Below are 26,741 nucleotides of genomic sequence, written 5' to 3' on the forward strand. Positions count from 1 at the left end.
CTTTTATAATCTCTACATCTAATGTGGGACTTGAACAACTCCAAGATCAAGAGTTGTGTGCTTTTTGGACTGAGCCAGTCAGGTGCCCCCTTGAGTTCCTATTCTTAATGGAATTTCATTCTATTAAAAGAAGATACCAAAATAAAATAAATGAATAATAAACCTCAGAAAATAAGTACAGTGAAGAAAGTAAGGTAAGGGACTGAGAGTGATCTGAATGGGAGGAAATAGGATTGTCCAGGAAGGCCTCACTGAGGTGGCATTTGAGCTGAGACCAGAATGATGAGAAGGACTCATCAGTCAGAGATCTGAGGTAAGTTTTTTAGGCAGAGTGGATTGGAAGCAAATGTTTTGAGGGGAAGGAGAAAAGGGATTATTGGAAGGAAGTATGGTATATAGAGAGGTAGGCAGAGACTAATGATCATACAGGGTCATACCAAAGAGTTTGATTATTCTAAACAGCATTGCACTTAACTGAACGGCTCTAAGCAAGAGCAAAGCAAGAGCAGTGCTTTGACTTATGTTTTTACAAATGGCAACTTTGTGGTGAATGAACTGGTGTGGGAAGCCATGGCTAGCAACACTGGAAGAAGGGGCCTACTTGGAGTGTCGAGGTGAGAGATGGATAGTGCCTTGGACTAAGGAGCTAGTACTAGAGATGATGAAAATACCTATAGCAGAGTGTTGCTCAGATAATTGTCTTGAAAATGATTGGCACTATCCCAGGGCTAGAAAGAGCACTTTTTTTTTTTTTTTTTTTTTTTTTTTTTTTTTTTTTAATACTCTAAAAATGGTATTGGTTCTCATCCAGCTCTGTGACCTCATTCATCTAAGTCAGGAAGCTGGAAGTCATCCTAGATTTCTCAGTTAAGGAACAAAAAACAGAGAGGAAGGAAATTTGTTAGGTTCAATTGAGTTTATGGATATGGTAAGTTACCTATAATATATGTTGAGTTGAAAGTATCAGTCTTCTTGCAGATGACCCTTAAATAGTACCTGAAGAAAATGTAGATCTATAGTTAATAGAGAAGTGTACATTAGAGGTAAATATTTGAAAGTTGTAGGTATTTGGAAGTAAAGCCACTAGCTTGAATAACTTTGCTTGTCTGGAGGATAAAAAAGGAGAAAAATGAGCTAATGGGCAGAAGAAATGTTGATAGGTCTGGTCAGAACTGCAGGAAGATAGAGAATGCTGTCACTGCCTAAAGCCTGGAGTAGAGAGAATTTCAAGAACGAATGATTGGACACCAGAGATGTGTGATACTCGTTGAAGGTAAAACCAACCAACCTAGTTCACTGGACTTGAAGACTAGAGCAGTTTCATTACAGTAGAGGGAGAGTAGGTGTCATTACAGTGGTTGAGGAGTATTTGGGAAGCAAAATGGAATTAGTAAGTGTATGCTACTCATCCAGAAGAATTGCAGTAAAGAGAAGGGTTGAATGTGGTCTCAAGAGAGATGAAATTTGGATGTTTTGGAGCTTGAAGGGGAAAGTCAAGATGAGATGGGGTAGGGGTGCCTGGTTGGCTCAGTCAGTAGAGCATGGAATTCTTGATCTCTGGGTCATGAGTTCAAGCCTCACATTGGGTGTAGAGATTGCTTAAATAAAACTTAAAGATGAGATGGGGGTAAAGGAGAGATGATGACTGATTTCCCTATAAACTAGGATGAAAGATTAGCAGCTGAAAATGAGATGGTGGGGATGATTTAGCAAGTTTGAGAAGGGTGCTAAAGGTTTCATTCGTTCATTCTTTCAAGCAGCTATTGTAGGTACTAGGGGGCAGGATTGTGATTGAAAAACGGACAACCCTGCCTTCTTGAAAGTTACGCAGATTAGTGAGAGCTAGACATTAAGCAAAGAAGAGTCATACCAATTAAAATTACAAGTAGAAAAAAATACAACCATGATCTGTGCTACAAAGGTGAGTTAAGACAACATGTTATGGGGAAAGTTACCTGTCCAGTTCAGAGAAGCCTCACCTAATGAAGATTGAACTGAGATCTGGAGGAAAAGGAGGCCTTAACCTGGCAAAGGAAGGAAAAGCATATTCTAGGCAGAGGAAATAGTATGTATAAAGGCCTTGTGTTGAGGATGAGGAGCTGAAAGAAGGCAAATATTGCTGGTGTACACAAAGAAAGAGAAAACATGGGTTAAAATGAGGCTAGAGAGATAGGTATAGCCCAACTATGGGGCCCTTGTATATTAGGGTGGAAATTGAGTGGGAATGAGACTGAGGCAGGGGCAGAAGAACTTTGTAAACTGAAAGCACAGGATTTGTAATTAGATTTGAGTTTGAATTTTTTCTGTCACTGAAAACTTTCAGCAAGCCTTTTGACTATTAAGTTATAATTAAAAATTTTTTTATGATTCATTTTTGAAAGAGAGAGACAGAGCACAAGCAGGGGTGGGACGGAGAGAGAGAGGGGGACACAGAATCTGAAGCAGGCTCTAGGCCCTGAGCTGTCAGCACAGAGCCTGACGCAGGGCTCGAACTCACGAGCTGTGAGATCATGACCTGAGCTGAAGTCGGACGCTCAACTGACTGAGCCACCCAGGCGCCCCTATTAAGTTATAATTTAAAAACAAAGTGTTACTCTCTGTTCAATATATCTCTTAGAGTTGAGAAGTAAACTCTAAATGAGATCCTATGTGTGAAATTCCCTTTTAAATTGTAGTAACTTTTACTCTTGGATAGTACTTTTTTTCTCCTTAGAGGCTTAAGTATTCTGAAACTTACAAAGAGGATGTGATCAATTCCATAAACATTTATTGAACACTTAAGTATGGGTGAGGCATTGAACTAGTCACCCTGAGTATATAAGAGTAAGAAATAGCCAAGATGGGGAGATAGCCATGTGTACAACTAAATATGTTGCAAGATACAGTTTGATAATTTCTAAAATAGAGGTGCAGAACAAAATGAGGTGTAGAAACGGAGTGTTTGCTTTCAACTGAGAGAAAAGGCCTCAGCTGGGAGAGGAAGAAGAAGAAGGAGGTAAAAGTAGAGTCAGGTTTTTCATTGTGGTGTCATTAATTGGGATATGAAATAGAATAAGAGCCTCAGGGGAGATGAGGATTTTTGTTTTGGACATGTTAAATTTGAGGTGCTTGCAGTCTGTCCATGTTTTACAATTGGAAACATGACTTGGGAGATCATGGTTAGAGGTCTAGATTTGATCTACTCTTTGTAGATCTTTGGGTGGAGGAATGGTGGCAGGGTAAACATTTACTCATCATAATATACCCCATTTTGTCAACTGCAGGAAGCCAGAGATTGTAAGGAATGTCATTATTTTATGTACCATTAAGAAAAAAATACTATTCATTGAATTACAACACATATTTGACTTTTTGCTTTCAATTTTTTTTGAAGTTGAAGTGTAGTTGACACACAATGATATATATTAATTATAACCTAATGATTTGACAACTCTATGTTCATCACAAGTGTAGTTACCATCTGTCACCATATAGTGTTATTACATTACCATTTACTATGTTCCCTATACTGTGTCTTTGATCCTCGTGACTTACTCATTCCATAACTGAAAGCCTGTATCTCCCACTGTCCTTCATCATCTTTACCTATTTTGTCCATCTTGCCTCCTTCCCTCCCTACTAGTTTGTTCTCTACTTGAGTCTGTTTCTGTTTTTGTTGTTGTTTGTAATTTTTTTTTTTTTTTTTTGAGAGAACATGTGCATGACGATGAGCAGAGGAGGGGCAGAGGGAGAGATAGAAAGAGAGAGAGAGGGGGGGAAGAAGGATGAGAAGGAGGGAAAGAGAGAAGTTTAAGCAGGCTCCACACTCAGTGTGGAGCCTGACACAGGGCTTGATCTCATAACCCTGGGATCATGACCTGAGCCAAAATCAGGAGTCCAACAGTCAACCAACTGAGCCACCCAGATGCACCTGTAAATTTTTTTTTTTTTTAAGATTCTACATATAAATGAAATCATACAGTTTTTATCTTTCTCTGACTTATTTCACTTAGCAGAATACCGTCTAGGTCCATACATACTGTCACAAATAGCAAGATACGTCTTTTTTTTTTTTTATGGCTCAATAATACTCCATTCTGTATATATCCACATTTTCTTCATGATCTATTTGTGGACACTTGTGTTGCTTTCCTATCTTGGCTATTGTAAATAATGCTGCAATAAACCTAGGGATGCATATATCTTTTTAAATGTGTGTTTTTGTTTTCTTGGGTAAGTACCCAGTAGTGGAATTACTGGGTCGTGTGGCATTGCTATTTTTAATTTTTTTTGTGGAACCTTCATATTGTTCTCCACAGTGGTTGTACCAATTTACTTTCCCACCAATGGTGCATGAGGGTTCCTTCTTCTCCACATCCTCTCCAACACTTATTTCTTGTCTTCTTCATAGTAGCCATTCTGACTGGTTTGAGGTGATATTTCACTGTTTTTGATTTGCAGTTCTATAATGATAACTTGAGCATCTTTTCATGTGTTTGTTGGTCACCTGTGTGTCGTCTTTGGGAAAAAATCACATAATTGATTTTAAGACACATTTTGATTTCAGTTGTTAAATGAGAAAATGTCCTACTATCTTAGAATCAATGAAATACTGAAGCTAACATCTAATGAGCCTTTCTTCTTTGCCAATCTGTCTGCCAATAAGCAGGTAAACATTAATAATTTAATTCTAATAACCTTGTTTATCTTTTATTCTCATTTTACAGATGAGGGCACTGGACTCACAGAAGTTATTCCTTTAACATCCTGTAAAGCTGAATTCAGATTTTTCAGCTTTACTATAAAAATTAATAATATAGGATAGTGTTTTAGAAAGTGAAAAAAATCTTTATAAGTAATGTTTAGGGAAAGATAACTTGGTGCACTGATGGCTATGAATCAGAGTGTCACTATAGCTGTGGTTTCTGTTTGCTTGGGAGGACATGTGGTATAATAGAAAATCTAAGATTTTGGATTCAGGAAAACTGTTTTGAGTTTCACCTAGGTAGTAAATAAAATTTTATCTCTAAGTCTTTTAACTTCATTCAGAATCATCTTCTGTTCAAATGGGAAAGATAATACCTGTATCAGTCTTACTGGATTGGAGTGAGGGTCAAGTTGACAGATAAAATTTACTATGCAGTTTTAAAAAAGACTTGGTGCAGGGGCGCCTGGGTGGCGCAGTCGGTTAAGCGTCCGACTTCAGCCAGGTCACGATCTCGCGGTCCGTGAGTTCGAGCCCCGCGTCGGGCTCTGGGCTGATGGCTCAGAGCCTGGAGCCTGTTTCCGATTCTGTGTCTCCCTCTCTCTGCCCCTCCCCCGTTCATGCTCTGTCTGTCTCTCTCTGTCCCAAAAATAAATAAAAAACGTTGAAAAAAATTAAAAAAAATAAAAAATAAAAAAGACTTGGTGCAGAGTGGTAGGTATAATTGTTCTGAAAAGTTTAGTAGCTGGAAACTATTCATAAGCCTGACCTAAGATATAAAACATACTTGGGAATTAATTGGTTGGGCTTCCACTGAAATACAGACACTTTTTATGTAAAATGAGAAAGATAATCATTATATTGGGACATTATATACATATATATGTATATACACTCATATATATAAACTTTTTTCTTTTTACATAAACTTGTATCATACTTTATGTGCAATTTATCCTGATTTCTTTTTCCTAGTGGAATATTATCATATAGATTAGAATTTGATAAGTCTTCTGTGGGAAACTGTGGGAAACTTACTTTTGGGAAACTGCAAAGGATTTTTGGAAACCTAGTATGTTAAAATTCTATTAAGTTACAGTGTACCAATGTAATGGTTTATTGAAATTATGATAGCAATTTATGAGCTATTTGAGAATGTATATGAAAAATAAACAAAATAGACCAGATCATGTATTAATTGCTATATCAATAATTCTAATTTGCTCACTGTTAAGAGATCATTGTAATGAAATAAACCACAATAAATCACTGAAATGAAATAAGGCACCAATATTTGATATTTGAGGATTGTGGCAAACTAGTCTTTATATTGTCTGTATCTGTTGCTTTGGTTAGAATGATCCAGCCATTTCTAGCAGAATTGCAATCTAGAGTCACTTACAACCTCTAGTCTTTCAGGGCAGTAACAGGTGTTTCTTGCTATGATCTGTGAATGCTATTTTATAATGTCTAGAAAACTTGCTGTCTTTCTTGAGATCTAGATCTATATATGCTTTGTTGCCACTAGAGAAGGGAGGTAAGCTATTAAAAAAAAAATCACTAAAACAAAACAACTTGTCAATAAATTTCTGGTTCCATTTCTAATTATATCTCAAGGACCAAGTCCCAGAAGTTGGGATTTTTAGACCTCAGCAAATGACAATTTTTTAAGTCTCTTTATATAATTTGTGAAATTTGCAGAAAGAAAAGGAGTTTGTTTTATGTACCACTTCCTATCAATTTATATTTTCATGAGTTGTGTATAAGAGTGCTCATCTCACCAAACCCTCACCAGCATCCATTTTTCTGTCTCTATTATTGATATTTTATTTTCATTTTCTTGTAAATTTCATGAATTTTCTAAATATACTTTGTACATGTATGAAGTTAAATAAATTTTCATGTTAAAGTGGAAATTCATTTATCCTCATTGTGAATCACATATTGGTGCCTTTTGCCTATTTTTAAAAATATATATTTTTTTAACATTTATTCATCTTTGAGAGACCGAGAGAGAGAGAGAGAGAGAGAGAGAGAGAGAGAGAGCATGAGTGGGGGAGGAGCAGAGAGAGCGGGAGACACAGAATCTGAAACAGGCTCCAGGGCCTGTGCTGACAGCACAGAGCCCGATGTGGGACCCGAACTCACTGACTGCGAGATCTTGACCTGAGCTGAGGACGCTTTAACCGACTGAGCCACCCAGGTGCCCCGCCTATTTTTTTATATTAGTGCTTTGTATTGATTTGTAAGAGCTCTTATCATTAACTGATATTTTGATTATTATGCTAATGATTAATCAGTATGCTAATGATTGTACAGAGTACTTGCAAATAACACTTCTATTTTGTAGTTTGACTTTGAACATTATTTATTTACAGCATCAACATTTCAAGATATTACCCCAACCTAAATATTAAAAACAAAAAACCACAAACAGACACACACACAGACACATATGTTCTTCCTCACTCTGTGTGCACACACACACACTTTGATGACTTGAGTTCTAGCTTGTAGCTAGTTTGAGGTATCTTAAACAGGACCGCAGAATCTTTCACAGAATAAGTAACGTTCAATAAACATCTGATTTAGGGGGCAGGGACACACACACACACACACACACACACACACACACACACACAGAAAAATAAACATCTGATTTAATGTGTGTATGTATCAGCAATTCCCTGTGGGCTTCTCTGTAGGGTAGTTAATGGATTTCAAGAAATAGAAATAGTGAGTTAGTTGCAAGATAAGGTATATTACTATAATGGTTTCAGGTATTGAAGTTATGTTAAGCTGAGTGAATTAACTAATGTCCTGTTTTTTCTTTATACTCCACTATAGCCTGTGAGACAGTTAATTGCCTAATGAAGGAATTAGGTGGATAAATGGCTACACTGACCTAGTGCTGTTCATTGTATAACTAAGCTTGAATTATTTCTGATAAATAGTAACCATAGAAATCTGATTGTGTATTAATGTAAACTCTGTTCTGTCCGAGGTTTGTTTATTTAGAAAACATGTAAAGAGGTATATTTGAGTACCTGTATGTGCTCAGTTGTAACTTGGACTGTGTTTACTTTAGAATTAGTCATTGGCTTTGTTAGTTGAAATTTGACGTACGTACTTGTTTGTCTTTTGGTTTAAAAAGACGCTTATGGGGGTGCCTGGGTAGCTCAGTTGGTTAAGTGTCCAACTCTTAATTTTGGCTCAGGTCATGATCTCACGGTTCATGAGTTTGAGCCCCACCTTGGGCTCTGTGCTGACAGTGCAGATCCTGTTTGGGTTTCTCTCTCTCTCTCTCTCTCTCTCTCTCTCTCTCTCTCTCCCCATCTCTCAAAATAAATAAGTAAATGTTTAAATGAAAACATAAAAAAAAAAGGACACTTAGAGATAGTAAATTTTGTTGATTCTTGCAGAAATTTTTTTCAAGGACCAGGTAGGATATTTATGTATTCTTCATCAGTATTCTGTTTGTTATGGTAGACAGCTATGAAGTAAAGTAGAGGCTAAGCAGTGATATTTCAGACTTTTACATAAATGTATATGAAAGAAATCATAGGTATATTACTTGTTTGCAGCTTTGATTTTTTTGATTATTCAATACCACCATAGTTTTATAGAATTTATTTATTTTTCTTTGCCTTGGTTTATGTGGGCATAAATTGAAGCATTAGTGGTTTCTTTTGATATGGTTTTGGCATTAATACTGCAGGGAGAAAGCTGTGGACTGCAAGAAGTGTAGGCTTTTGAATCCAGATTTGAATTTCAGATATCACCGTTTTAAGTCTGAGACCTTGGAAAAGTTACTTAACATCTCTATGTTTCACTTAATCTGCAACGTGGAAATTGTACACCCAAAGCAGTGTTTTTTTCAACCTACAGGCCTGATTCATTAGTCCTGAAATCACTTTAGCAGGTGAAAGAGGAGAAAGATTTAGAAAAAAAAGATAGAGTTGTAATTAATAAGGAAAAGTATTGTTTTGTAAGACTTTTGTTTTATAATATAAATACATAATACATATATGTTTAAGCAGATGGGAACTTTGTTGCATTGTAAGGTATATGTCTTACCTTAGGGTTAAATTTTTTTTTTTTTTTAATATATTTCTATAAAGTCATTAGGATTAAATGCCTAGCATAGATGGGCACTGAACGAAAGATGGCTTTGGAAAGTCTTATTGGATATTTTGGCTTTGTTGTATTTTGTTGTGTTTATACAGATGTGGTCTTTGTTCCAAGAACTATAAACTAGAAGCTGGTTTGTTACTTTAAATTATTTTGAATATAACACATTCAGAAAATTATTTGACACAGAAACGTTTTGGGAAAGTATTGCTTTGGGAACTTATATATGGTAGGTGAGAGTTTAAGTTTATATGACCACTTGTAGGGCAATTTGCAATACCTAGTAGTAAAGTTGAAAATAGGTGTACTCTACAGCCTAGTGATATTGATTCTTGTGGTTGTGTCAAATGAGACATCAGGAGAATGTTCATTACTGCATTATTTGTAATGACAGGAACTTGGAAACAACCTAAAAGTCCCATGGTAGAAGTTTGGATAAATGTGGTATGTTAATCAAATGAAATGCTAAACTAAGTTAAATGAATAAGCTTTATTAGTAATAAGTCTCCAATCAAAATGGGTAGAAAAGTAAGTTGCAGACAGTATGATACCATATAGTTAACACTTAAAATCATGCATTGTTTATGGATATAAATATAAAAATAAAAATTTGGACTGGGATAATACATATTCACGTCAGATAATGGATACTTAAAGGGAAGAAAGGAATGGGATTAAGTAGGGATTTTAGTTGTAACTAATAAATCTTGGGGAGAAAAATGATGTGAAGCAAATATGGCAAAATAATGCTCTGGTCAGTCTGGCTGTTAGGTACCTGGATGGTCATAATCTTTTTTTTCCCCCTGTATGTTTAAACATTGAAATACACATTTCTTTAAAAAGTTTAGTGCCCAGTTCATGGCACTGATAAAACAGTTAATGGTATCTGTTAAGAATAGCGCATTGTTTTGTGGTCTAGAGAGCAATGAATTTTCTAAGAACAAGGGCTTAACCTAGTTAGGTGATCTTTTAGGCTTTCCAGTAAGATGAAAATTCAGTTCAGTGTAGACATAGGTTAAAATACATCAAGTAGAATTATTGGGTGTGTTTCCATGATAAGGAACCAGAGCTTCAACCTAGACGTGTTTCTTTGTAAATTTACCTCCTTACTATGTATATTATTTGCCTGTTGCTCTTCAAGCATGAGTCACAGCATTTGTGATTACCCTTGAGAGGCCCCTCTGGTATTTCAGATAGACTTTTGTTATAGTTAGGCTTCAGTAGGTCTTAGCCTGGCTCCTGCCCTTACTATGTTACATATATCCTTGGCTGAATTATCATAAGCAATTTCTTGACTATCCTGGTTAACTAGTTGTAGTACTTACTCAAAGATCTGTTATACCAAGCATTATAGTAAGGCTGCATTCTAGATTCTCAGTATGTTCTAGTCCAGTGCTGTTGGATAGAATTTCCTGCAGTGATGAAAATGTTCCATGTCGGTGCTCTTCAGTATGGTGGCTGCTAGTCATAGGAAATTATCCAGCTTTTGAAATATGCCTAATATGACCTAGAGACTGAATCTTTAATTTTATTTAATTTTGGTTAAATTTAAATAACCACTTGGGGTTGCTGGCTACCATATTAGACAGTTCAGCTCTAGTCTGTTAAAAAGAATGCTAGGTTTGGGGCACCTTGCTGGCTTAGTCATTGAATCATGAAACTCTTAATCTCAGGGTTGTAGATTTGAGCCTCAATGTTGGGTGTAGAGATTACTTAAAAAATAAAATCTTAAAAAAAATGCTAGGCTTGATTACTAATGAATTTCCTGAACCTGTGTTAAAGGGGACTAATAATTCCTGCCCTAAGTACCTCTGGGGATCCTAGGGAAAAGTTAAAGGAGAGCCTGTTGAGAAAAGACAAGTCATATGGGATATTATGTCTTAAAAGCCATTAAACCGCACTTCTTATTTGACTGCAAGTTTACTTCTAGGACTTCATCCTAAGAAAGTAAAAATTTTTGTATCCCTGATTATCTGTGAGAACAGTTATTCAAAGTTATTTATAATTGTATTTATTTGCTAGGGCCACTGTAACAAAGTGTCACAGACAGGGTGGCTTAAACAACAGACATTTGTCTTACACTTCTGGAGGCTCAAAGTCCAAGATCAGAGTGTCTGTCTGTAGGGTACTTCTGAGGGTTGTGGATAGAATCTGTTTCATGCCTCTCCCTTAGCTTCTGCTGGCTTACTGGCAATCAATGGCATTCCTTGGCTTGTAGAAGCATCTTACATGATGGTGTCCTTGTGTGCATGTCTCTGTGTCCAAATTTCCCCTTTTTTATAAGGATATCAGTCATAATGGAGTAGAGTCTACACTGAAGACTTCATCTTAATTATATCTGCAATGACCCTATTTCCAAATAAGGTCACATTCTGGGGGGTGCCTAGGTGGCTCAGTTGTTTGAGCATCTGACTTTGGCTCAGGTCATGATCTTACAGATCGTGAGTTCCAGCCCTGTATTGGGCTCTCTGCTGTCAGTGCAGAGCCCACTTTGGATCCTCTGTCCCCCTCTCTCTCTGCCTCTCCCCCACTTACACATTCTCTCTCAAAAATAAATTAAAAAAGAAGTCAAGTTCTGAATTACTTGAGGTAGGTAAGGACTTCAGCATTTGAGTTTTGGGGTAACACAGTTCACCCCGTAATAATAATACTTGATAATTGAAAGCGAGGTAAAAGTCCTGAAGGAGTGAACAATATAAATACTGTTTATTCAATAAATATAAACTATTTTAGCTTGGGCTGCTACAACAAAATACTATAGACTTAGTGGCTTAAACAATAGACATTTATATTTCACAATTCTGGAGGTTGGGAAGTCCAAGATCAAGTTTCTGGTTCTTGGTGAAAGCCATCATCTTGGCTTGCAGGTGGCTGCTTTCATACAGTGTCCTCACATAGTGGAGAGGGAAAGAGAGCTAGCTTTTTGCTCTCTTCTTATAAGGATCCTAATCCCATTATGAGGACCCTACCCTCAGGACCTCAATTAAACCTAATTACCCTGAAAGGCCCCACCTCCAAATATAATCACATTGAGGGTTAGTTAGTGTTCTAACATATGAATTTTGAGGGGACACTTTCAGTCCATAGCAGCTAATAAAAATCATGTTATAAATGAATACCTAGTAATAACATGGAAAAATGTTTCATAAAACATTTTTAATGGGCAAAACAGATTGTAAAACCAGCTGGGTGCGGTAAGGTCCAAACTAGCTAGGTAAAGCAAAAAAAAAATGTATATTGATTGAAAAAAGACTAAAAGTATATATACATAGTAATGTTAAAATAGTTAAGTAACATGGTAGAATTGTGGAAAATACTGCTCTTTTTTGATGTTTTCAATAAATGTGTACCAGTTTCATAACAAAAAAACCACAATACATTTCTAGGAGTGGAATTAATAGTTGAAAAGCAAAAAATTTGAACTTTTTTAAAGTTTATTTTGAGAGAGAGCATGAACACAAGCAGAGGAGGGGAAGAGAGCTAGGGAGAGAGAACAAATTCCAAGCAGATGTGGAGCCCTATGTGGGGTTTGAACCCAGGAACTGTGAGATCATGACCTAAGCTGAAACCAAGAGCCAGAGGCTTAACTGACTCAGCTACCCAGGTGCCCCTGAACTTTTTTTTTTACTTTTTTTTTTTTTTTAATGTTTATTTGAGGGAGAATGCGTGAGCCCGTGAGAAAGCAGGGGAAGGGCAGAGAGAGCTGGGGAGAGAGAATCCCAAGCAGGCTCTGCACCATCAGCATGGAGCTTGACTGGGGCTCAATACCTCAACCTGTGAGATCATGAACTGAGCCAGAATCAATTGAGTTGGACACTCAACTGACTGAGCCATCCAGGCGCCCCTGAGAGACTATTAATGCTCATCTGCTCTGCCTTGGCTCCAGAAACAAATTCATAATCATTCACAGAATTTATTTTCCCAGATCATTTTCACCATCTCTACCTCTCCTGCATCAATGCAAGTCACTATTATTTCTTGTCTGGACTACTGAAATAGCTTTCTGTCGTATCTTTTTTTTCTTCCATTTGTGCTTTTCTTTTCTTTTTTCTTTTTTTAAAAATTTGTTATTTTTTTTAGTGATTTCTATACCCAGTGCAGGACTTGGGCTCAGAACCTGAAGACCAAGAGGTGCATGCTCTACCTACTGAGCCAACCAGGTGTTCCCATTTGTACTTTTCTTAGGTATATTTTCCAAATAGTAATCAGAGCTATCTTCTGAAAACGTAAATCAGAGTGTGTCACTTGTCTACCCTGGTCTTCCAATGGCTTCCAAATATGTATAGCTCTCACTTTTAAAATCTATTCCTGGGCGCTTGCCTGGCTCAGTGGGTGGAGTGTCCGACTCTTGGTTTTGGCTCCAGTCATGATCCCAGGGTAATAGGATTGAGCCCTGTGTCGAGCTCTGCACTGAGTGTGGAGCCTGCTTAGGATTCTGTCTCTGTCTGTCTGCCTCTCTCTTTCTCCTCTGCAAGTCTCCCTCACATGCACACACACACACTTTCTCTCTAAAGTAAGTTAAAAAAAAAAAAAAAGAAAACAAAACACCTAGTGGCGCCTGGTGGCTCAGTCAATTGAGCATCCGACTTTGGCTCTGGTCATGATCTCATGGTTCATGAGTTTGAGCCCCACATCCAGCTCGCTGCTATCAGTGCTGAGCCTGCTTCTGATCCTCTGTTTCCCTCTGCCTGCCCCTCCCCCGCTCATGTTCTCTATCTCTCTCAAAAATAGAAACGTTAAAAAAAAAAAAAAATCTATTCCATTTCCTGAATTAGGAGAGCTGACATTCTAATACTGAAGGATTCTTTTGTAAGTATTTCTATTCTCTATCTCCTCCCTCCCACCCCTGAAAATATACCTGGAAAAACATTAGGCAAAAAGGCTTCAAAAGAGAGGAACAAGTGTGTTTTAAGAACTGAGATCCGGGGCGCCTGGGTGGCGCAGTCGGTTAAGCGTCCGACTTCAGCCAGGTCACGATCTCGCGGTCCGTGAGTTCGAGCCCCGCGTCAGGCTCTGGGCTGATGGCTCGGAGCCTGGAGCCTGTTTCCGATTCTGTGTCTCCCTCTCTCTCTGCCCCTCCCCCGTTCATGCTCTGTCTCTCTCTGTCCCAAAAATAAATAAAAAACGTTGAAAAAAAATTAAAAAAAAAAAAAAAAAAGAACTGAGATCCAATTAAAACATGCATGTAGAGATTCTTATACCTCTCTAACCATCACATCCACTTCCTCAGGAAGGCCCTCTTGTGTATGAACACATGACATGCACCTACTGAACCTTTCTCTAGGTCTGAAGGAAGAAATAATTACTAAATTCCTTGTCTCTTCCACTCAAAATGAAGGAATCTAACAAGGATACTTTTCCATACTATCCAGACCATGAGAATGGCTGTCTACCATTTTAAGAGTGTAGCTAAATCTTGGAGCACCAGGGTGGCTCGGTCAGTTGAGCTTTCTACTTGGGCTCAGGTTATGATCTCACACTTCCGTGAGTTTGGGCCCCGCATCGGGCTCTCTGCTGTCTGTGGAGCCCGCTTTGGATCCTCTGCCCCCCTCTCTGCTCCTCTTCTGTTTGTGCTCACGCATTGTTTCTGTCTCTCAAAAATAAACAACAACAAAAAAGTGTAACTAAATCTTGAAGTCTGACTGCCTGAGTTTGAGTCCCAGCTCTATTACTATGTAACCTTGGGCAAATTGTTTAAACCCCCCCTAAGACTCAGTTTCCTTATCTGTAATGAGGATCTAATACTTCTGCTTATCTGAAAGTTTCTGTAGGGATTAAGAGAACATTTAAGAGATTAAGTGCGGTTAGTGTGTTTTCAAAAATGTTAGTGGTAGGGGCGCCTGGGTAGCTCAGTCGGTTAAGCGTCCGACTTGGGCTCAGGTCACGATCTCACGGTCCGTGAGTTCGAGCCCCACCTTGGGCTCTGTGCTGACAGCTCAGAGCCTGGGGCCTGTTTCAGATTCTGTGTCTCCCTCTCTCTCTGCCCCTCCCCTGCTCATGCTCTGTCTCAAAAATAAACGTTAAAAAAAATTTTTTTTTTAATGTTAGTGGTAGTTACTGTTTTTATAGTTCTCACTATTAGCACTATAATCCTACTTCATTCCAAGGAATGTGTTGTATTTATTTCTTTATAGCATTTGTGTTGTAACTTTCTATTTTTACATTTATTTTCTCACAGATTTTAAGAGACTCATTTTATCTTTAGTTTTTATACTTAAAAAAATTTTTTTTTGATGTTTTATTTTGAGAGAGAGTGGGAGAGGAGCAAAGAGACAGGAATACAGAGGATCTGAAGTCAGCTCTGTGATGACAGTAGAGAGCCTGATGTGGGGCTTGAACTCACCAATTTTGAGATCATGACCTGAGCCAAAGTCAGATGCTTAACCAACTGAGCCACGAGAGCACCCCAAGAGATTAATTTTAAATATTGTATTCCACTAGTGCCTAGTATACTTGACATGTAATCTATAGTTGGGTTAATCTGAATAAAGACTAATGTTTGAGTCCTTTAAATTAGTGGACTTTTGTACAGAGTACACAGACTTAACAAAGTATGGGTAAAATATAAGCAAGCTTTAATACTGCCTCCCACAATCTTGTGGAGAAGAAAAGGATAATTCCTTTGCCAAATATGAAAATTGAGGGTTTTGTTTTGTTTTGTTGCTGTATACCGACATTAAAGAAGGATGAGGAGAATTCTTCTGACACCCTTTGGGTTCCCAAAGAACCTGAGCCCTTCAGCTACCAGTTGGTTGTCTCTAGCTGTCTCAGAGAAATGGCCATTGGTCCTTTTGTTTTATGGGGCCAACTAGATATGACCTTGACTCTTTAATGTCCAGGCATTCAGGGACTGGGCACAGATAATCCCTTTTTAAAAATACAGAAGTAAAGGAGTGCCTGGGTGGCTCAGTCAGTTAAGCAGCCGACTTCAACTCAGGTCATGATCTAATAGCTTGTGAGTTCGATTCCTGCTTCCAGCTCTATGCTGACAGCTCAGAGCCTGAAGCCTACTTCAGATTCTGTGTCTCCCTCTCTCTCTACCTCTCCCCTGCTTGCACTCTGTCTCTCTCTCAAAAATAAATAAGCATTAAAAAAAATTAATATGTAAGTAAAAAGCCAATCACATGTTTATATTTCAGATGTAGCATTGGCACCTAAACTCAAAACTGCTTCATTATAACTAGATTGCCTCACTTAATTTTACATGTAAGGCCCATAGATTTCTAATTGTGCTAAGGAATTGTTAGTTGGGATACTAAAGAAAGTCTTAGAGGCAAAAAGTCTTATTTATGTTATTTGGAAGAGTGTTCTAGGTTCCAAAAAAGGAATTGTGTCAGGAACTCCTTACCAGGATTACACTCAAGGAATTTTGGAGAAATAATATGATGAATAAAAAAAGAATCCTGTCCTTAAAGAACTTTTGCTCATTATAGGAGTTAAGATTTTGAAATAAGTAACACACAGGCAGAAGAGATGGAAAACAAGAGGTGCATATAAACTGCTGTGGGAATTTGAAGCAGGGAGACCATATTTCTGACTGACAGTGTTTGGGGGAAGAAATTGGAAAGTTTAGTAGGAGAGATATTATTCATGTTTGGTGTTGAAAAATGAGGAATATTTTGAGCGTGTGGAAATGAAATGTATTGTGAATGTCCTTATTAAGGGCAGGAGTCATATTTATTGTATTTTTAAAAATATAATCTACTTGGCTGTTTTTGATAATAGTATTAATAATCATAATAGTTGACATTTATTATCTGCCTGCTCTATGCCAGAATTTGTTCTAAGTGTTTTACATTTATTAACTCCATCTTTACATACCGGTTATCTTCATTTTAAAGGAAATGAGACTTGAGGCCCAGATTAACTAATTAACTTGCCCAACATTACATAGCTTATAAATGGAAATAGCTTGGGTTCCAACCTCTGTAGTCAGATTCTAGGACCAATTACAATGGCCTATCAAGCTAAATGTTTTCTTTATATAATCTTTTTTTCCTGCCTTTTTCTTTCCTGCCAGTCATTGCCTTTTTTTTTCTTTCCTTTTTATCAAAGTTACATCTGCATGTAGTTTAAAAAGCCAATCAGTAAACATTATAAATTTTGTTAGGACAAACATCAGTCTTCCCTCCGCCCCCCTCCCCCTTCCCATTAGAAGTTACTACTGTGTTTACTACTGCAAGCAAGGTATGGGAGAGGCTATTTATTTGCCTCACTCCCCTTCAGATCATTACTGCTTGCTTTTCTTAATGCTGTACTTTACCTTGGGGGTATAGGATGGCCAACATTTAGTGTATCTACAGTTGTAGAAGGGGATGCCATCCATGAGTTGCACTAGTTGCTCAGCTCTCCCAGTCTTTGGCTTTCCTGTCAAGAATTTCATCACCTTTTCCTTCTTAGCTTCATCTCTCTTCTAGTTCTCACTGCTTTGGTACAGGCTGCCATCCTCTCTAACCTGGAATGCTGCAACAGCCTTCTTACTGGTCAGCTCGCCTTCCTCTAGTTTATTCTCTACACTGTAGCCAGAATAAATTTTCTAAAATGTAAATCTGATTAAGCATTACCTGCTTGAAAGCCTTTGGGACAAAGCCTTATCTCCAGATTCCTAGCCTGGTTTACAACGCCCTTCATGGTTGTCCCTAGCTTTTTCCTCAACTTTTGCCATTTCCTCCCCGCACCCCCACCCCTTAAATTCTGATTATAATAAAACTACTAGTGATGTACTATTTTTTTCTTTCATCTTTGAGGATACATGTAAAGATATGAAGATAACTGTCAAATGTGCAGCGTAACTTCATGAAAACCAGCAAAGCCACACAACTATGTTTCCTAGGAAGAACAGGAATCAGGCCCTCAGAGTAGAGAGAACTTAGAGTTTGGGAACTAAAAAGTTGTTCAAGAATGAATGCAATTCTAATAAACAGGCTATCTTGTTACCCCTGTAGCCTCAGGAATTTGTCAGTATGGAGCAGAGACATAGTGTTTTGTTCTTCTCCTTGATTTGTTTTCCCCCCTAATTTGACGTTACTCTTTACTCTCAGACTTGTCTCTGGGAGTTACATTTCTTTCCCTTAGTAAGTTGCTGATGGATTTGGTCAGTCACTGCCCCTATAAATAATTTCCTTTTGGCAGAGATTTTCCTTCAGAACATTTGTTGAGCTGCTATGTAGCCTACTGATTGACTGCCTCTTGGGCCTGAGAATCACCCTTGATATAATCAAAGGGGGAAGAATGATGGCGTCAGGTTGTAGACACAGATACTTAAATATGTGAAGAATTGCAGTGGGCTGCTTTCCTTAGTTCAGGGCCAATGATAAGGTATTTATTTTAGCAAGGCATCCATAGCATAATAGATTTCTTTTTCATATGTGATTGGTAACTGGCTACATGTAGAGTTCCTTGATTGAAATATTTTGTCATTAGAAGAATATAGATAGGGGCACCTGGGTGACTCAGTTGTTAAGCATCCAACTCTTGATCTTGGCTCAGGTCATGATCTCAGGGTTTGTGGATTTGAGCCCTGCATCGGGCTCTGTGCTGACAGAGTGAAGCCTGCCTGGGATTTTGTCTGTTCGGCTCACACATGCTCTTTTGTGTGCACTCTCTTAAGATAAACTTAAAAAAAAAAAAAAAAAAAGATGTAGATAAATAGTGCCTTTTTTTTTAAGCACCACAGAGAACTTATTATTCCCAGATGAAGTCAATAAATAATTCTTCCTACTCCTGTCTGACACCAATCTTGTGAAGGGCAGTGAATCAAGCTCCCTGGTTGTTTCCCCAGGAGTTAGGAGCTGCCAGGCTGGGGCCTGTCTGGGTGTGGGTGTTGGGCAAGCCGGCTCAGCCTCCACTTCTTGCTCTTGGAGCTGGATCTCCATCCTGAGGAAGGCCTTGAGGTTCTCCTCAGCCTCGTGTTCCTCCAGGGCGGCCAGGGCCTGCTCCCCGCCATCCTGGTAGTGCTGCAGTAGTGTGGCCTCATACTCCACCCACACTCACTTGGGGGCAGCCACTCATGCAGCAGTTTGTGTGGGGCTTGAGCCCGAGGGGCGGAGGATACTGGGGTTCCAAGGGGCCCCCGCCAGGCAAGGAGGACTTGTGCTGCCTGGTGCCCTCTGCACCGGACTGAGAGCGCACCTCCACGTGGTCCTTCTCAAAGTCTCTGTGGCCTTCCCGGGCTTGGACCCAGGCACCGTGCCGGTAAAGAGTGCTGCTGCCTCCCGGAAGCCTTTAGCACCAGTCCCAGCTGGAGAGTCGCCATGGCCCCAGACGCCTGGCAGCGGAGGTCACCGCCCAGCCTCCCCCGCCAAGCTCCCGAGTAGCATCTCCCCCGCACCCCTCCGCTTTTTGTTTTTTTTTTAAAGATTTTACTTTTAAGTTATCTCTGCACCCAATGTGGGGCTCGAACATAGAACCCTGAGATTAAGAGTCCTATCAATGTTCTACTGACTCTGCTAGCCAGGAGCCGCAGATGTTGCTTTTTACTAGAATATTTTTAGGTACCGAGCCTCTTTTTTTCCATTAATTTTATCTGATACCCTTGAGCTCTTTCAGGTTGCAAATTCAAGTCTTTTGTTCATCCGAAGAAAGTTTTCTTCTATATTTGAATATTTTGTTATGTTCTTGTACCATCTTCAGGAACTCTAATTATCCATGTGTTAGAGCTCTGCTACTCTCTCTCCACCTGCCTCCCCTTTAAAAATTTTATTAATTTCAATTTTTTTCTTTTTCATTTTTGGAGAGTTTCTTAAGTTTCTCCTTTAAATCATGATTTAAGTTTTCTTCAAAGTTGAAGCTTCTCTTGCTACTTTTTTTCTCTCAGTACTTCTAATAAATTTTTATAATTTTTTCATGTTTAGGGGCACTTGGCTGGCTCTGTCAGTGGAGAATGCGATTCTGGAGTATGTGATTCTTGATCTCTCGGTGTAGGTTTGAGCCCGCATTGGGTGTAGAGATTACGTGTAAAAAAACAAAAAGCAAAAACACATCCTTTTCTCATGTTTACCTCAATATGCTTATCTCCCTGAGCTTCCTTTTTATTTGCCTCTCAGAAATCTTTCTTAGTATTTTAGTCTTTTATTTTACCTTTTCTCTTTGGCTTCTGTGACTCCATTTTATTTTATATTTTTAAAGTTTGGTTGTTTATTTATTTAGAGTGCCAGCGGGGGAGGGGCAGAGAAAGAGAGAGGGAGAGAGTGAATCCGAATCCATGGAGCTCTAGGGGACCTGAGCTGAAATCTAGAATCAGGGGCTTAACTGACTGAGCCACCCAGGTGCCCCTCTGCGACTCCATTTAAAAAAAAAAAAAAAAAAAAGCTGCGAAATACTACCTAATTTTTTTTTTTTTTTTGCAATACATAATTTCAAAAGTCTTTCTTTACCTTTAAATGCATGTTCTTAGGTTGTTTTAGAAGCATTTCATGGTCTATTTTTGGGGGGGGTATTCTTTTTTTTTTTTTTTTTTTTTCTTTTCAACGTTTTTTTTTTTTTTATTTATTTGTGGGACAGAGAGAGACAGAGCATGAACGGGGGAGGGACAGAGAGAGAGGGAGACACAGAATCAGAAACAGGCTCCAGGCTCTGAGCCATCAGCCCAGAGCCTGACGCAGGGCTCGAACTCACGGACCGTGAGATCATGACCTGGCTGAAGTCGGACGCTTAACCGACTGCGCCACCCAGGCGCCCCTGGGGGGGGTATTCTTAAAAAACATTTAAATATTTTTTCCCCCCATGAATGATAAGATACTCATTCATATGTGGCTCCCCCCAGCCCCCAAACAGGGTGAGTGGCCATTTCTTAGATGACCTTGCTTTCCATTTCCTCTTAGATTTTGACATAGGGTCCTGATTGCCAGTTAAGTGATCCAGCAACCTCAAGGGAATGAGGAGGGAGGCCTGGCCACAAGTACATTTTTAGGGGAAAATTCTCTTTGTGTAGGATTTTATTTGTTTTTGGCAAAGTTGCTACGTCAGGTTCAGTTCTAATGTGACTGCCCTGCTGCCTTGTACTACAATAGTCTTGCTTTCTCCCGAAGAATGGATCCGCTTTGCTACACTGGAAAATGGTTTGCCATTTGTGCAACTAACTCTTTATGCCCCAGGTTTTTCAGTACGATTATTCTCAGATTCTGCCACGTTGATCTCCAGATGCTATACCTTACCTTAGGAGAGTCCCACTGGTTTAATAAAAATGTTCCTCCAACCCCAAACTCCTCTTTGGGCTCCTGTCCACAGCTCTTCTCAGATCCTTCTAGTTTGGTAGTTTCATGTGTGTGATATCGGTCAGGAATTCCAAAAAGCTTTAGACATTGTGTATCCTTCCCTAATTTCAGTTTCCAGCGCAAGCTTTCCCCTGGTTTTGTGTGTCTTATTTCGGTAAGAATTTATCAGGACCAAGCAGGAGTTAGATTTGCATTCTCTGTCTGTGGTCCCACAAAGTCCTAAAAAGTATCTTCTATGAAGAAACTTCCTTTTTTAACAAAGGGAGATCATCTTTTACTTAAGGACCAAATTTCGTTTTCCCTTATGAAAATGAATAGCTTAAAACATACTTGTAAAAAAAATAATAATAAATTGTAAATGTGTGGTATACAGGAGAATGATTTAATATATGGTATTTAAAACATGATGATATTTTAGGGAACCATTAAAAATGATAGTTGTAAAGACCGAAATAAACATGGAAAAATATTTGCTATTTTGAGAGGAAAATAATTTTTCACTGTATAGTTTTCTTCTTAGAGTGTTCAACTTTGATACTTATAAAGGAGGGAAAGGAAAAAGGACGTCTTGTCATGGCAGCTGAGTCAACTCCTATGGTCGGTTGGCTGAAGATGCCACAGTAGTGGAGTTTTATGTTCAAGTATTTGACAAATGTAAAAGTATAATCAGCAAAATATGCAAAATAATTGCAGGTATGTGTGCGTATATATATATACACACACACATATATATACATATATATGTATATATATGTATATATAAAATATGTACCATGGCACATTGAAAACAGTAGTGGGATTATATGATTCCTATCTTTCCATCCATTGATTTATTGTTTATTTATTTATTTAGAGAGCAAACGAGAGTGGGCAGAGAGAGAGAGTGTGCATCCCAAGCAGGTTCTGCACCATTGGCGCAGAGCCCAACGTGGTCCTCGAACTCACAAACTGTGAGAACATGACCTGAGTCAAAATCAAGAGTCAGAACCTTAACCACTGAGCGACCCAGGTGCCCCTGATTCCTATCTTTTAAAATGTTAACTTTTAAATAAAAAGTAGATAGTGGTTATTATATTTAGAGTGGACACACTTTTTGAAAAATGCTAGATTCTGAAGCAAGAATGTCACAAATAGGGAACTCTACCTCGTGCTGCAAAACTTTAGAAATTGTTTCTTGAGTAGGACAGATTTGAACAAGGCAGGTTAGTCATTCCCTATGTCTCTGAGGAACCAGGTCACTGGATGCAGAGTCAGTGTGAATAGGATTATTTCCTGTAATCTCAAGGGTGCCAGTTGTAGATTTGATTCTTCAGCAAGGTCAGAAAAACTCAAGCTAAGGGTTTGGGAGTTACCCACGGTGTATCTTCTTTTATTTCTGCTTTTTATTTATAAGGAGCCTAGGGCTACATTCTCTCTTTAGCCCTGACTTCCAGGGTTTTCATTTTTTTGGAGTAGTAAAGAGCCTAAATACTCAGTTATGACTATTTCTTTACATCCTGCTTTTCTCCTGTTTTTTTTTTTTTTTTTTTTTTTAATACATAATAGTACTGTGAAATTAGATGATAAAAGGGGGTTGGAGACTTTGCAGTTTTGTCTGTGAGAATACTACTTAAAAATTAGTTTCATAATTAGATAAGTTTATCAATCAGGCCTTTTTTTTTTTTTTAACAATTTGAGGAAATAGTTGATAGTGTAGAGGCATGTACTGTTTTATTTTAAACATATTTAATGGTTTTCAAACTTTAAACCTTTCAAACTTCTAACTTAATATCTGTGTTTTAATAAGTGAATAATATGAAGATGTATAAGGATTTAAAAACTTGTAAAAATGTGATAACTTCACATCTGTCCCCATCTCATTTCCTGAGGTAACTTAACAGCCCACTTGGTGTGTATCTTTCCATACCTTTCTTCATATTCAATTTACAGCATATATACACATTTATTAGGGTTTTATTTCCTTTTTTATTTTTTTAAAAAAAAATTTTAATGTTTATTTATTTTTGAGACAGAGGGAGACAGAGTGTGAGTGGGGGGAGGGGCAGAGAGGGAGGGAGATACAGAATCCGAAGCAGGCTCCAGGCTCTGAGCTGTCAGCACAGAGCCCGATGCGGGGCTTGAACCCACAAACCATGAGATCATGACCTGAGCCGAAGTCGTATGCTTAACCGACTGAGCCACCCAGGTGCTCCTCCTTTTTTAAATAAGTTTTTTTGAGATATAATTTACATACCATAGAATTCACCCACCTAAGTGTAGTGGTTTTTAGTATATTCAGAGTTGTGCAACCATCGTTCCATTCAGTTCTACATTATTACCCCAAAAGAAACCCCTTACCCATTAGCAGTTACTCTGCATTTTTTTCCCAACCTTTCCAGTCTTAGGCAACCACTAATCTACTCTTTTTCTTTATAGAAGTACTTTTCTAGACATTTTATATAAATGGAATTATACAATAACTTTTGTGGCTGGCTTCTTTCACTTAGCATAATGCTTTTGAAGTTTATTCAAGTTTTAGCTTTCATTAGTACTTTTATCCCTTTTATAGCTGGATAAGATTCTTTTGTTTGGGTACACCATTTTTATTTACCCATCCATCTATTAATGTTTGGATTATTTCTACTTTTGGATTATTATGAGTAATGCTACTAAGAACATTCGTGTACAATTTTTGTATAGGTATATTTTTATTTATGTATTTATTTTTTAATGTTTATTTTTGAGAGAGTGAGGGAGGGGCAGAGAGTGAGAGAGAGAGACACAGAGTCCAAAGCAGGTTCCAGGCTCTGAGCTGTCAGCACAGAGCCTGACGTGGGGCCTGAACTCCTGAACCACGAGATCATGACCTGAGCCAAAGTCTGACACTTAATCGCCTGAGCCACCCAGGCTCCCCTAGGTATATTTTTAAAGTTGAGGTAAAATTCATATAAAAGTAACAATTTTAAATTATAGCTCAGTGTCATTTAGTAGATTTAAAATGTGGTGTGATTACCACCTCTAGTTTTCAAACTTTTTCATCATCCTAGAAAAACTCCATAATCATTAACTAATCACTCCCTCTCTCTCCATCTCCTGGTAACCACTAATCTGCTTTCTGTTTTTCTGGATTTTCTAATTTTGGATGTACTGTATCATGTAAAAGGAATCATACAATATGTAGTTCTTTGTGACTGGCTTCGTTCACTTAGTATAAGTTTTCAAGCTTTATCCATGTTATAACATTTATTTGTATTTCATTCTCTTTTATAGCTTTTTTATTTCTTTTTTACATCTGTATGGATGTATCCTATTTATCCATTTATTAGTTCATGGGCATTTTGGTTGGATATATATTTTTTAAATGTTTATTTTTGATAGCATGAGTGGGGAGGGGCAGAGAGAGAGGGGGACAGAGGATCTGAAGTAGGTGGGCTCTGTGCTGACAGCAGTGAGCTGATGTGGGGCTTGCTTGAACTCATAAACTGTGAGATTGTGACCCAAGGCAAAGTTGGATTCTCAACCAACTGAGCCACCTACGTGCCCTGTGAACTTTTTGTAAAAGGGTCTGTACCGTTCATTGTACATTTCCACCAGCAGTGAATGTTGGTTCCAATTTCTCTACATCCAAGCCAACAGGTATTAGGCTATTTTTATTTATTTTTTATTTTTTAATTGAAAAAAAAATTTTTTTTTAGTTTTCTTAGTGCTTATTCATTTTCGAGAGACAGAGTGCAAGCAGGGCTGGGGCAGAGAGAGAGGGAGACACGGAATCCGAAGCAGGCTCCAGGCTCTGAGCTGTCAGCACAGAGCCCAACGTGGGGCTCAAACTCATGAACCATGAGATCATGACCGGAGCCGAAGTCGGATGCTTAACCGACTGAGCCACCCAGGCACCCCAGGCTATTTTTAAATTTCACCCATCCCAGAGGGTGTGAAATGGTACCTCATTTGTGAATACTAATTTTGGTTTATATTTTTGTTTTGCTTTGATATACATTTCCTTAATGACTAATGACGTTGCACATCTTTCCGTGTGTTTATTGGTAATTTGTATATTTTCTCTGCAAAGGACCTGAATAGATACTTCTCCACATTTTTTTTATTTTTAAATTTTTTAAAAAATTTATTTATTTTGAGATAGAGAAGCCCAAATAGGTTCTATGTTGTCAGCATGGGGCCTGATGTGGGGCTTGAACTCAAAGTGTGAAGTCATGGCCCGAGCCAAAATCAAGAGTCTCTTACTTAACCCACTGAACCACCCAGGCACCCCTGCACATTTTATTTTAATGTTTATTTTGAGAGAGAGAGAATATGCATGCATGCATGCGTGGGGGAGGAGCAGAGAGAGAGAGGGGGGCAGAGAATCCCAAGCAGGCTCTGAGTTGTCAGCTCAGAGCCCAACTCGTGGCTCAATCCCATGAACCATGAGATCGTGACCTGAGCCAAAGTCAGATGCTCAACTGACTGAGCCACCCAGGTGCCCCTCCAAAGACTACTGTATGTATGAATCTGTTTATACAGTGTTCTTGAAATGACAAAATTGTGCTGATTGGGAACAGATAAGTGGTTGCCAGGGGTTACAGATTATGAAGGAGGGGGTAAGCATGACTATAATATAGAATCATGAGGGAGATGTTATGGTGATGGAATATTTCTTTATCTTGATTGCAGTGGTAGTTGTGTGTATCTACATATGTGATAAATAACGTAGAACAAACACACATAACACGTTGTGTTAATTTCCTGGTTTTGATATTGTGGTGTCATTATGTAAGATTATGTAAGATTTAACTATGGGGGGAACTGGGTGAAGGGTACATGGGACCCTTCTGTTGAATCTCTCTGTAAATCTGTAATTATTTCAAAGTAAAAAATTAACCCTATAGTAAATATTGTACTCAGTACTGAAACATTAAAAATAGTCATTTATGTGTATACACACATACACATATACAAAAACAAAGGAACATAACTCAGCCATAAAAAAAGGATCAGATCTTGCCATTTGCAGCAACATGGATAGACCTCTAAAGGGTATTCTAAGTGAAATAAGTCAGAGAAAGACAATGAAATGCCATATGATTTTACTTATAAGTGGGATCTAAAAATCAAACAAATGAATAAACAAAAAGCAGAAACAGACCCATAAATGCAGATTAAACTGATGATTGTTAGGTGGGGGAGGGGAGGAGATGGGCAAAATGGGTAAAGAGGAGTGGGTGGGAGATAGAGGCTTCTGATTTTGGAATGGGTGAGTTATAGGGGATTGAAAGATACAGCATAGGGAATATTGTCAGTAGTATTGTAATAGTATTGTATGGTGACAGATGGTAGCTATACTTGTGAACATATGGACATTAAAAAAAAATTTTTTTTTGAGAGAGAGTGTGTGCACAAGCAGGGCAGGGGGAGAGAGAATCTTAAGCAGGCGTCATGCCAGTGCATAGCCCGATGAAGGGCTCGATCTCATGACTGTGAGATCATGACCTGAGCTGAAATCAAGAGTTGGACACATAACCAACTGAGCCACCCAGGTGCCCCACATTTGGACTTGTTGAATCACTGTTGTACACCTGAAACTAATGTAACTGTGTGCCAACCATACTTCAATAAAAAATGAAAGAAATTCAAGCAGTTACTACAGTAAAACCTTGGATTGCAAGTAACTTGTTCTGTGAGTGTTGCACAAGATGAGTAAACATTTCTAAGAAATTGTAACTTGATGAACGAGC

General features: G+C 38.4%; 1 protein-coding gene and 1 pseudogene across 4 annotated transcripts in view; one reads left to right on the top strand and one right to left on the bottom strand.

The window, feature by feature from the left end:
• The window catches only part of UNC13B (unc-13 homolog B), a 258,600-nt gene that overhangs the window by 33,548 nt on the left and 198,311 nt on the right, over window positions 1-26,741 (top strand). The gene's annotated exons all lie outside the window — the stretch shown is intronic.
• Window positions 13,229-22,946, bottom strand: LOC122205496 (annotated as a pseudogene).

The sequence above is a fragment of the Panthera leo genome, chromosome D4 (genome assembly GCF_018350215.1).
Source record: "Panthera leo isolate Ple1 chromosome D4, P.leo_Ple1_pat1.1, whole genome shotgun sequence".
Lineage (NCBI taxonomy): Eukaryota > Metazoa > Chordata > Mammalia > Carnivora > Felidae > Panthera > Panthera leo.